This window comes from Felis catus, chromosome B4 (assembly GCF_018350175.1).
Source record: "Felis catus isolate Fca126 chromosome B4, F.catus_Fca126_mat1.0, whole genome shotgun sequence".
Taxonomy (NCBI): Eukaryota; Metazoa; Chordata; class Mammalia; order Carnivora; family Felidae; genus Felis; species Felis catus.
This window is the reverse complement of record NC_058374.1, coordinates 54,664,381-54,676,624: the sequence shown is the minus strand read 5'-3', so window position 1 is coordinate 54,676,624 and position 12,244 is coordinate 54,664,381. Positions and strand designations below refer to the sequence as shown.

The window sequence follows — 12,244 nt, the reverse complement described above, 5'->3', positions numbered from 1 at the left end:
CATCAAGTCGACCATTGCTTTGGTTTTTCAGAGTATGGTGGAGTGTTGTGTTTCCAACTGAGGAGGCTGGTTGTAGAGAAAGGTTGATAACACATCATGGAACGTCTGGGCTGAACTATTCCATCCTCATTCTGTCTTTCAGGCTCTCTTGTCTCCCTTGCAGGAATTTGGAGAATGTTAGGTCTGGGTCTGGGGCACAGTCTGGCTGCTGACCCCTGTGGGGGAGTGTTCTCCAGGTCCAAGAGGGGCAGGGAGATGGGTAGCAGTGACTGCAGCAGCAGCAGTGGTGGTAGTGGCCGTGGTGGTGGTGGTGGTGAGACAGATGGGGGAGGACTTTCAAGCTCAGGGAGAGGGGGAGGGAGGGAGTTTGATGAGTCATAAGGAGGCAGAAAGACAATATCTTTTTCCACATCTCCTTTAAATATTAGAGAAAGAGTGGGTCACTTCTTTGGCTCCCTGGGTGAGCCTCCGGATAAAGTGGCTAAAACCTTTGTCTGGCTGTTTGCTAATGATGAATCGCACCCCGGGCGGGGGAGTTTGGGCAATTTCAAGCCAGGAGTCAATGTATGGAAACTGATCAGGGTGGCCTGGGTTCCCAGTGACTATTAGCCAAATCTGCTGCACTATTTAAGCATCTAATGTCCCTTCTGGGGGCCATCCTACATTGAATATGGGCCATTCTAGTTCACAAAAAGTCCTTAACTTCATGGGTGTCATTTTCACCCCGTAACTGCCTGAAAATCCTTTTTTAAAATTTTTGAGCATGACCTCTAAAATCGTAGGCTTACTCTGTTTTGATCCCATTATTAATTTCTTTCTCCTGTTTGGTGTCACAAAGACAGACAAAAGGAGGGTATCCCCTCAGATGAGAGGACCAATCAGATACTCCTCTGGTTGCGTTCCTGAGGGAAACTTTAGGTGAGGTTTGGCCATAGCCGACTCAGCTTTGTGACTTGCCATCGGAATCTGATCTGATACCACCCTAGGCCTTATATACTCACCATGACACAGTATAGCCCATTCAGACTCCATAGACTTTTGGGTACCTTAAGGGTGCCCATCCATGGAGCCACAAACTCAAACTTGACTGGCAAGCCTGGCCGAGCCACACATTCACACACACACACACACACACACACACACACACACACACACACCAGAATCTATTACATTCCCTCCCATAAAATTTTCTACCTGTGAGACCATTAAGGCTTCCGGGGATTGATCATGTCCCCCTTCCACCCTTTTGGGTGGGCCTTCTTTGGGGCCTCAGCCTTACCAGTTCCAACGTCGGGTCCAGGTCCTCACCTACCAGGTCTCTTTGAGTCAGGCAGGAACGATGGAGCGGGGCGGGCCCAAGATGACCGAGTAGGAGACTGCTGAAATTCAGGCACAGTGCGCCTTCTCCCCTGCGATCACTTGCTCTGTCACTGCCTCACCGTTTTTCCAAACCGGTGGCAACAATGGGCCAGTTTGATTGGGTTTCCTGGTCAGGGAACCAAATATGTTATGGAACAAGTCTGGAATGCTGGCGGAAAAACCAAGCAGCACTCAGAGATCTTGGTGGATAGGAGATTTATTTAACACCAGCAAGCTCAGAGGAGACCATTTCTCCAAAGATCCGAGCGCCAAATGCAAGTGGGGAGGGTAATTTATAGTCATCAGCTTCCATATCTGGGGGTTTTCGCGTGCACAGCAAGAGAAAAAGAACCTGGAAGAGAGGTCTCCAAGCTAGAGACCAGAGTCTGTTTTAGCCCCGTCGGCAATCTTTGGCGTACTTTATTCACTTCTCCAACAATCTCATCATGCTCAGCTCTTTGGGCCTATTCAGAAAAACCCAGGTTCCTTAGCCTTCCCTACTCCAGCCTGTGTGTGGCTATGGTTAAGATATTAATCTTAACCATAGACCTGGGAAGTCACTTCTCTGGTCTAACTGAAGTCCTGCCTGGAGCACTGGAAGTGGAGAGAACCACCATATACCCAGAAGAACTGCAGATGGGAAGGAGGCCAGAGGAAGGACCCTATGAGGAAGGTTCTGAGGGAGGGCAGTTCTACCTCAGGTTCTCCTCCATCCTCCTCTCTCCTGCCCCACTGGGTCTGTGGAGATGAAGACCATGGGACAGAGTGGTTCACACCCTGGAGAACTCTCTCTGCTTGGGCTTTAGGATTCACAGGTGGTGGGGGGAGGGGAAGCTGAGTTCCATCAAGGCCCTTGTTATTGTCTTCTGTAGAGTGGGTATATTGGGGAGGGAAGATGGGATGCAGTGTTTGTCTCAGTCAGCCTGAGTCCTTCTGGTCTCACCCAGAGTCCCTTTGAAGCCATTTTCTCTCCAGGCACCAAAATCCAGTCCCTTATAAGCTCCCATGATGATACGTCCTCCTCTACTCCTCGGTCTCCACAAGTACAGCACCCTTTATTGGGGGCTGAGAATCACCAAATTCTCCTGACTACCCCCCTCTGTTTCTGCTGCCACTGCTTAGACATCTTGGCCAGGAGCCCTGGCTCTATGGACTCAAGGTAGGGGGCTGTGTCCAGGCACCCTCCCTCTGAGGTACCATTTCTCCCTTGCCTCATTTGCTGCCACCCACCTTACTGATTAAGTTAAGAGGTATGCTCTGTACAGGACTCCAGCCTAGTGGAACTTGACTCTGGGAGCACAAGGACAAGGACTGGCTCCTCCTGCTCCCTCCCAATTGACTGTCTTACAGTTTTTTCCCCTGCTGCCTAGCATCCATTTGAAAACATCAGATGGTTTTGACTTGAGAATTCATAGCATAATGGGTACCTTGAGAGGCCCCTAACATGACCGGCATTTGTTTCAGTCCTTTGCAGGAAGAGGCTATATCTGGTGCCTCTTCCATTCTGGGGAAAGTGTGTGGGGGCTGCAACCAGAGGGTCTAGTGGGAAACTGCACAGTGAATAAGGAGGCACATGGGGTGAGGAAAAAAAAAAGGAGATTTCTGTCTTTTCAGGTTTCCCCTATGGGATGAAAGTTGGAAGGAGGTTTTTGGAAGGTTGGCATATTTTTCTCATCTTGTTATATAAGGAAGGAGTCCTGGATTGGGGAATGGCAGGGAATTCATGTGTGTGGGGGCTACATGGAAGGGGGTAGGTAGGGGGGTGGCATGCCTTTTTTCATGCATTTATCCCATCAGTTCACAAGTTTGCACATTTGCTCCCCTCCCCCAAACTGTCTCTATTCCAATTAATCAATGCATTCAATCCAGTTACTATCCTATTTTATAGCTCTTTAGCTACCAGGAGAGGGGAGGAAGTAAGGCTGGTCAGAACACTGGGGTCATCATACTGAAACCAGAAGTTCCCAGCTGAAGGTAAAGGCAACAGAACGGAGCCCTCTCCTGGTCTGAAGTTAGGTTTTTCCTTGTCCCTTCTATCCTTACTTCTCTCTCCTTTCAGTGCTCACCTCCCTAGGAGACCCAGCTTTTGAGGTTAAAAAAAGGCCAGTGGCAGCAAGAAGGATCTGGAGGAGGAGTCAGTAGGTCAGAAGAGGGATGAAAGGGGCAAGGAGCAGTGAAGGGCCTGAGAGAGAGGATCCCTGGGAAGAGAGAGGTGTGGACTCTGGATGGCCCTTCCTCTCCATGTGTACAGGGCTATGGTGGGAGGGACTAAGATTCAATATGGGAAAGTGCTTTGCTGTCAGGCAGTTTTGAGGAAGCTTTGTTAATACAGGAAAGAGCAAATTATGAAGAGAAGTTCCTCTTGCAGCTCATGAAATAGGAAGAGAGAGGCAGGGGCCGTGGGACTCTGAGGGGCAGAGGGGTGTGTGTGCTGAAAGTGAGGGTGTGAACAGCATAGTGTTTGTGGTGTACGTGTCTGTGCTCCGTGGTTAACAGTCCTGTGTGCATTGTCATGTGTGTAAACATATCACATGAGGAAGGGTACAGCTTTGACATGCTCACAAGTGAGGTGAGCAGGCTTCCCACTGGGGCCTATAAAGTATGCTTCTCTGTTAGGAGCAGCAGTCAGCACAAAATGGGAAGACCTCTGTATTGGCAAGCAAGAAAACGTGGGTTCCAGTTCTGGCTTTAGTTATCAGTTGGGATCCTGTGAAGCATCACTTCGGTAAGCTGGGATGTCACCTGCTGTACAATCTTAAAGGAAAACCCATGTGTCTCTACTGTGCCCCCAGAAAATGGAAGGGGGATGGATGGGTGATGGAATTCCAGGGGCCAAAGTGAATAACGAATGCCAGTGGAAAGGGCGGCAGGAAGGGTTTCCTAGATTTGGAAATTCATGGGTTATTGCTGGAGCCAAAGACTCCCCCAGCCTGGGCAGTCCAGCCCTATCTCTGCACCCAGGGCTGGCTCTGCAGGGAGAGCTGTTCTCTGCTGCCCTCTTGTGGCTGCCACGCTCTTCGCAGGTCGAAGCTGGGAAAGTTCGGTCAAGTTCACAGAGCTATCTCCCTAGACCCCCAGATGGAAATTGCTTGTATCAGGATGCACAACACTGCATCCCAATAAGGTCATCCAACCTCATATTTCCCCCCATATCCCCTGGGTTCTGGAGCACTCACGATCTCTTTAGGGCTTGGAAAGTCTTCCTGAGATTTAACCCTCTTTGCCATTGCCTGAGGTTTTAAGTTATGCTTTTGGTAATGTGTGGTGGAGACAAGCAGCTGAGATCAAGATATTGAGCAGAGGGAGCAATTTCTCTTTCTCCTTGAGTTCCATATACAACCTCAGCTTCCCAGAATCTTCAGGAATTTTCAAACCCTGTCTGGCACGGGTAGTGAGATTGCTGGAGAAAATGGGTCTGGAGCTGAGCATGCTTTGTGCATCTAGGCTTTTGTGAGTTTGTGGCTAAACTTAGTCCCTCAGCCTCAGCAGGGAGATGGATTGGCAGGGAGGGATATGGCATATTTGACAGATGCTGACAGGACTCCTTATCTGCTTGCTCTGGAATCCCCTCCCACCCACCACACTGCCCTTGACCCTCGCCTTCTAGTGCTCATTAGTGACTGCCTGTCTTTGGGAAGACACCCCGAGGGCCAAGTGCCATTGGGTGGACAGGGGGGAGAGGTGGAGGAAGGGGCACCAGGTAAATGACTGAGGAGGAGGTGCTGGAATGACTGGGATTTGAGTTGGGGTCCCATGATCACTGGGATGATCAAGGAGGGTTACAGGTGCCATGAGGAGATAGAAGAGAGACACACATATTTTTGGTTCCCCATCCTGTATTTGAAGACCTGCTACATCTCCTCCCTGAGCTGGTTGCCCATGTGGGCCTGTCTGAGGGGTACAAGGAGCCCCTGGGCAGTCTAGCCCAGGATGCAGAGGCAAAGCTCCCAGGCTTTCTGTTCTGCACACTCATGTGCCCCTCCAGCAAAGCACCTCTAGTGGGTCCTCTCACATCTCCTAAAACCTCTTTTGACAGAATGTTCCAGACAAGTAGATACCTGACCAAGGGGGACCTCAAGTGACTTCCCAGAATTTCCAGCAACTCCTAATGGACAGACTGGGGATGGAGAGGGCCAAGCCTCAGGGTCTGACAGGTGAGTATAGCAGGCAAGGAGGCCAACAGCATCTGGAGTCCTGGAGAATCTTCTGTGAGGAGCAAGGGATGCATTTGGAGCCGGCACTATATTGTAGTGGGCCAGCTGTCCATCTTCCACACGAAGTGCTGCCTGCCATGTCCCCTCTGTGCCCCTAGCGCCACCCCACCACAGGAATGATAGGGCAGAACTTGGAGGCAGAAATGGGGTTTGGGAGCACCAATACATTGATAGGGACAGAAAGGCCCAGTAAATTCAAGCAAAGACCAGCAGAGTGGGAACAAGAAGACAGAGCCTGTATGAGCACTGTGCAGTCCAAGAGATGCAGATAGAGTCAATAGAGACAGTCCATAGTAGAAGAGAGAGTGGAAGACAGACTGAGAGACAAGAGAGAGGAAAGAGAGGAGCATCCAGAGAATAGAGTGATAGATCCATGACAGAGATACCCAGAGGTCGAGATAGTAGAGACAGATACCTGCGACACATGAGTTCAACTCAGGCTTAGGGGGTCCAAAAGCCATGGACCCAGATCCAAAGACAGATCCATGCACCCAGGTCCAGAACTGAGGAGGCAGCCAGGGAAGTGCACACAGAAAGGGAGGGAGAGGGAGACAGAGAAGGGAAAAGAGGAGGTGGAGACCAGAGGGGGAGGCAGTGAGAAGGGGCAGGTAGAGGTTGCAAAGGATAAGGGCTCAGCTGGTGTGTGTGTGTGTGTGTGTGTGTGTGTGTGTGTGTGTGGCAGGAACACAACAATTCAGAGCTCCATACAAAATGACCTAGTCCTCTGGTGCTGAAGGAGACCCCACTCCCCTCCCTCTGCAGGACTGCTTTGGGCAGTAGAGGGGAAGGGGGGAGAACAGAAACAAGATGTGAGTTAGAGAAAGACTAAGATGGAGAAGAAATGACAGAGCCATGACTGAGATCAGAGGGAGAGAAACTGAGAGTGGAACAGGGAGTAGAGAAATAGACAGAAGACAGAGGGAGACAGAGCAAGAGAAGGAATATGATGGAAGCAGGTGTGCAGAGACACAGGGAGAAGGAGGGAGCCTCTCACTGCAGGAGGGAGAGAGGGGCAGGGAGAGAGACAGTCTGTTGAGAAGCAGATGAGGGGAAAGTGGGGAGCAAGCAGGGTGCTTGTCTCCCCAGAGAGGCTGGGCTGGGATGGAACAACCCTTTGGGGAGGTGGGGAGGTGGCCAGTGAGTGCTTTTTAGGGTGACTTTCTCTCTCTCATGTTTTAAGTACAAGGAACCTGTTCCACACAACCATCTTCTTCACAAGAGCACTTACAACTGCTGCTGCAGGTGCCTGGTCACCTGGCATCCTCTGTGGGGATCGCCTTCACAGCCTGCAGCACAGCTCTGACCATCCTCACCAGAGGCACATGCTTGTCCTTCAGGGTGGATCTGATTTTTAAAAACAGCCAAGTTTTCTCTGAGGCTGGAGAATAAGTTGAGGACCTCGCCGGGAAGCAGTATTTCCAGTTAAATACAAGGTGAATGTGGGCAGACATAGTGGAGGATGTGCCCTCCTCCAAAATGGTTCTGAAAGGTCATTGTGAAGGAGATACTTTTGCAGCATGTGACAGAAGGAGACATTTCTGGTGGCCACTAGAGCCCAGATTACTGTTCCTGTCTATTTGTGAAAAACAGGTATTTGTACTCGTGGGAGTTTTCCCAGCCTGGTACTGGAGGCATGAAACCTGCATTTGCCTGAAATACTGGGACAAGTGGTCTTGCCCTTGGGGAGCTTACAGTCTCCTCCCTGCCAACTAATATGCAAAGTTACCCAATGATACTCACTCAACACGAATCAAGTGCAAAGGACAAGGGGAAATTCAGAATCAAGTCAAGTTAGTTCATCAGGGAAGGCTGCCTGGAGGAAAGGAGTTATGAGTGGGCTGTAGGACAAACCCAACAGGACATGGGGTGGAGGAGGAAAAGAAGAGAACTTCTCTCTTGATTCTGAAACAGGATGAGCAAACGATAAGGCAGGTAGGAGACAGCTTTGTTGGCCTGGAATAAATACTTGGATTGGAAATCAGCATGATGTATCATCAGAGGCTGTGAGGATGACTGAGCCTGGACTGCACAGGTTAGTGAGCCATGGCTGGAGGTACTGCCAGGGCCAAGACAAGTGGGGAAGAGACCCCTGGGGATCAGGAGATAGAGAGGGACACAGGATTGTGTGGAGGGGTATTGGGAAGACTGAAGCCTTTCAGATCTTCATCCTGACTATCCCCTCATCCACCCCTTCCATGGACTGAATTCTGTATTTTAAAGCTAAAGGAACTTCAGTAAATGATCTGGTTTAGCCTTTCATATTCAGAGTGTAAGGTATGACTTCCCCACTTCCCAGATGAGACCTCAACTTGGCCAAGCTCTCCTGGGCAGAACATGCTGAGAAGGGCCCCAGGAGGCAGGTCTTTTGCCCTCTGGGGGTCACTTCTCCCTCACACAACAGGCCCCAAGCCTGGGTGCTTCCCAAGGCAGAACCTGCAGGAGGGGACACCACAGTGCAGTCCTTTGATTCTTTGCTCCTCCCCTTACCAGCTCTGTGACTTGAAGCAAGTTACTTAACCTCTCTGTGCCATGGTTTTATTATCTGTAAAAGAGACCTACTCTGTGTCCTATTATTGAGAATAAAATGAAATTTATACCACAGAACTCTGTACAGTTGTAAAGATGTATATATCTAAATGCATTAGGCGTTTTATTTTATTTTTTATATTTTTAAAGTTTTATTTATTTTGAGAGAGAGAGAGCGTAAGCAGGGGGCAGAGAGAGAGAGAAAGAAAGAGAGAGAGAGGGAGAGAGAAAGAATCTTTCTTTAGCAGGCTCCGAAGCATCAACGCAGAGCCCAATGTGGGGCTCAAACCCACGAACTGTGAGATCATGACCTGAGCCGAAACCAAGAACTGACTGAGCCACCCAGGCGCCCCACGTTAGGCATTTTAAACCACCCTCATGCTCATCTTTGATATCTTCTCAGCTTATTGTCTCCATATATGCTGAGCACAACAACCTCCTGGCTCCCAAGCCCTCAGCACTCCCAGCCTTTAAATCTGGTATTTCTTTCCCTCTGATCTTGCTTTGTATTCTCAATCTCTGTTTCCATCTTCTTTCCCTCAGCCCTGGAAGGATATGGCTATACTCTATTAATTTATATGTTTTTTTTCTCTGCCAGGTTTCTTGTCTTGTGTGTCTGTCTTCTCACATCTTAGAGTAAAGGGCCCTGCTAATCCTCCCTTGGAATGCTTTCTTTCCCCCTGGGCTGGGTTTACAGGGGGAGTCCAAAGAATGTTCATTGACAGGTGCAGATTGGTGGAGATCGGATGTTGAGGGAGGCCTTGGGGGATAGAACAGCAAAGTAGGCTTCTGCATGCTGGGCTCTTACCTAGAGACTGTCACCTTTCTTCAGAATGTTTGTCATGACTGGGGGAGGGAAACAACCATCTCCCTCCTGGATCTAAGGGTTAGAAGGGAATTGATTTCCTAACGTTTAGAGAGACTATATTTTCTTCCCTAATGTGGGACAGATCATGAGGAGGTGAAACCCACAGGCAAAAAAAAAAATAGTCATGAGAGGGCTTTCCTTTTCCTATGTGGTGTGTGTGTGTGTGTGTGTGTGTGTGTGTGTGTGTGTGTGTGTGTTTCTGGTTCTAGCATTTACCTACCTGAGGTCTAAGGAAATCCTTTCATAATGTATTCTAAATTTCTTTGCTGAAATTAAGGCCATCTCTCTAGTGGAGGCAGTTTTTAAAGTTTCTGACTCAATGTGTTTCATAAAAGATGTGTGTCCATGGGGGAGGAGGGAGGTCAAGGGTAGAGCTTAGAGAAGAAATGTAATTACCCAGATCCTGGCTTTAATTACCTAGTAGCCCTGGACATTCTAAACTTTATTAAGCTTCTATGTGTCCACGGGAGTGGGATGGAACTGGTGGGTTTTGCTGTCTTGTCTTCTCCAAAGGATTCTGTGGAAATTTCTCTCTCCACCCTCCCTCCTGCTGCTAAAGAGAATCCTTGGGCTCTAGTTATAACCAGACTTCTGGCCTCTGGGACCTGCAAATGTGACTGTCAGGGAAGTGGGCCAGAGAGAACAACTCCCCTTTAAATTGCTTGAGTTAATGTTCTTAGGGTCTCCCCTGGCTCTGAGAAGAGCTGGGGAGGGTAGTCTTTGCAGAGACCCAATAAAACCTGGGGAAAACGGCAGGGTCCAACTTGCCATGCTAAGTCTTGGGTCTTCACAAATGTGTCTGGTTGCTTCATCACTGGCCCTTTGAAACCTAGATTCAAGCATGTACACTGGCCTCAAGGTCTCTGTTCTTTGCCTCAGTTTTTCCTTTTTCATGTTTCATATGTGTATTTGTGGGGGCCCTTTAGTGGAGAGCTGCTTGAAGTCATTGATGATGACTGCTCAGAAGGTGTCTACATTGTTGCCCCAAATTAATGGACAGTCACTAGTAGGTTATTTTGCTTATACCTTGCATCGTGCTTATTTAGCTCTCAATGCAGACACAGGCCCAGTCCTTACCCTCTCCTCCCTATTCTCCATATGATCCCTAACCAGTCTGTCCCCAGCACTTTCTCCAGAGCTTGTCAGCCTGACTTCCTGCCTGGCTCTGTTTCTCTTTCTCCTTGACCCCCAATCCCCCTTGCACTGGTTCTGCCAGGCTTCCTTAACTGCAAAATTTAGGGCTGAGATTCAGGGGTCTTTTGATTGCAGCATTTTGGGGGAGATGGAAGGGGAGGCATATACATGTCAGAGTCTCTCGTATCCCCAGGTTGGCACTGGGAGGGGGCCTGGGCAGTGATGGCAGCAGCTTCATCCTGTCAGCTTTCTGGGCACATCCACCCCCAGCAGCACCTGAGAGGGGACCAGACTCAGCAGGGACCAGGTGAGATGGAAGAGGGTCATAAAGCCAATATATGTCCCCCTCCCTGGTCTGGTTCCCTCCTCCTGCTCCACACCTGCCTCCTTCTTTCTCTTTGTCTTACTCCCTCCCCCATCTTCAATGCAGCCCTGTCTTCTTTCTTCCTACTTTGCCTCCTTCACCTTCATCTCTGTCAAGCAGATCTGTCTGTCTATCTCTCTGTATTTCTGACTCCAAATATTTTTTTTTGTCTGAGATTTTTCTGGGACTGAGTGCCTTTAGCTCTTCCTTCTGGCTCTCTCCCTTCCTTCTTCCATCCCTCAGTCTCTGAGGGTCTCTCTTCCCGTCATATCTTTGTGAGTTTTACCCTGTGTGCCTTTCAGTTTCTTCACCCACATCTCCTCCTATCTGTCTTCTTTTGCAGTTTCCCCATCCCTGTTCCCTCTCTTGCCCTCCCTTCCATCTTCCTTGCCTCTCTCATGTCTGTCTTTTAGTCCCTTATCCTGTCTCTGGCTCACACCCCTCACTCCTCTCCCTTCTCTCCTCCCACCTCTCATGGTTCTGATATTTCATGTGAAATCACTTGGATGGGCTCCAACTGCCAGGCCCCTCATTCTGTACCCCTCCTTCAGGAGAGACCTAGGGCCCCAATTCTGCATCCTCTGCATTCCCTGCAAACCTGAGATAGTTCTTACACTTACTTGTTGATTATCTGGACGCCCAGGTATTTCTCCAGCCTCCCACTCTCTACACATGAGGCAGTGAATAGCACAGCAAGAAAGGAAAGGAATTGAATCTTGGGACCAGATGCAAGCCCTTCTTGCCCTCAAGGAGATACAGCTTTAGGAAAACCCCAGCTTGAGGCAGGGGAAGACAGTCTAGAATTGTTGGAACAGACACCAACCAAACACACAGATGCTTATCCCCAGGAATTCTTCCAATTCCTGCCTGCCTCCTTTGCCTCTAGGAGTTTTGGCTCCTTAGTATTGGCTGGCCTCTCACCCACTACCCAGCATAGCACCATCTACAAAAGAAGTACTGAATTAGTTCCCTTGGTTCATGCCTACTAGAGATGTGTTAGTGCAGAGTCAATGTGATTTGTAGGTTTTCTTCAGTTGGAGGTTCTTCCCGAAATCTAGAGAAATTCTTTCTGCTCCAGTTTCAATTATCTGCTTTAGTATAGTTAGTATAGACTCTGTCCCTAGAGAATCCTGCCACTATCCTTTTCTCCCCTCCTTCTATCTCCATCACAGTCATTATGGCAACTAATTTAGAGTTTAGAGGAATCTCAGTATTATTAAGTAGAGGCAGTGGTGCCCTTTTTCCTTTAGATCAAATTCTTCTTGATAATCCTCCATTCAGTTCTGGGTCTCTAAGTAGGCCCCATGTTCTCTATCTCTGAAAAGTCTTGCCTCTGTTTAAAGATTAATGTTCTGGGAAGGAAGAGGCACCTTCCTTTTGTCACTGTTTCAGGATCTTGGAAGACCTACTATTTGAATGATTAGAGCAGGAAGCTGTTTAGGCAGGGAGTCTGTGGCTTTATTTACTCCAGCACAATGCTCAATGCGTATTCAGTTACAATGCACTATGAACTCTGAATGACTGTCTCAGAAAATTCCTTGTGGTGAAGCTTAAGCCAGTTCCCTTGTAGTTTTAGTTCCAGAGTGATGGGAAACATAGGTGAGGAGATGGGGATGGATGGTGGTAGAGGAATCCAGTAGGAGATTCTGAGACACGGAGTTGCTGGGGTGGGGGATGTTTCTATCTTTGTTTAAAGGACTGCTGAGTGGGCTCTTTAGCTGGATCTGGGACTTGCCCCAAAGCACCACAGGTGGGGCTCCATCTGGCTCCCCACACTCT

General features: G+C 49.0%; 1 long non-coding RNA gene across 1 annotated transcript; it reads left to right on the top strand.

Annotated features, from left to right (window-relative positions):
* The first annotated feature begins 1,689 nt into the window (after positions 1 to 1,689).
* LOC111561476 lies at positions 1,690 to 8,177 on the top strand. The gene is made up of 3 exons (XR_002744116.2): positions 1,690 to 4,084; positions 5,396 to 5,513; positions 6,754 to 8,177. It is a non-coding gene; the product is annotated as an uncharacterized LOC111561476 (long non-coding RNA).
* Positions 8,178 to 12,244: the final 4,067 nt, after the last annotated feature.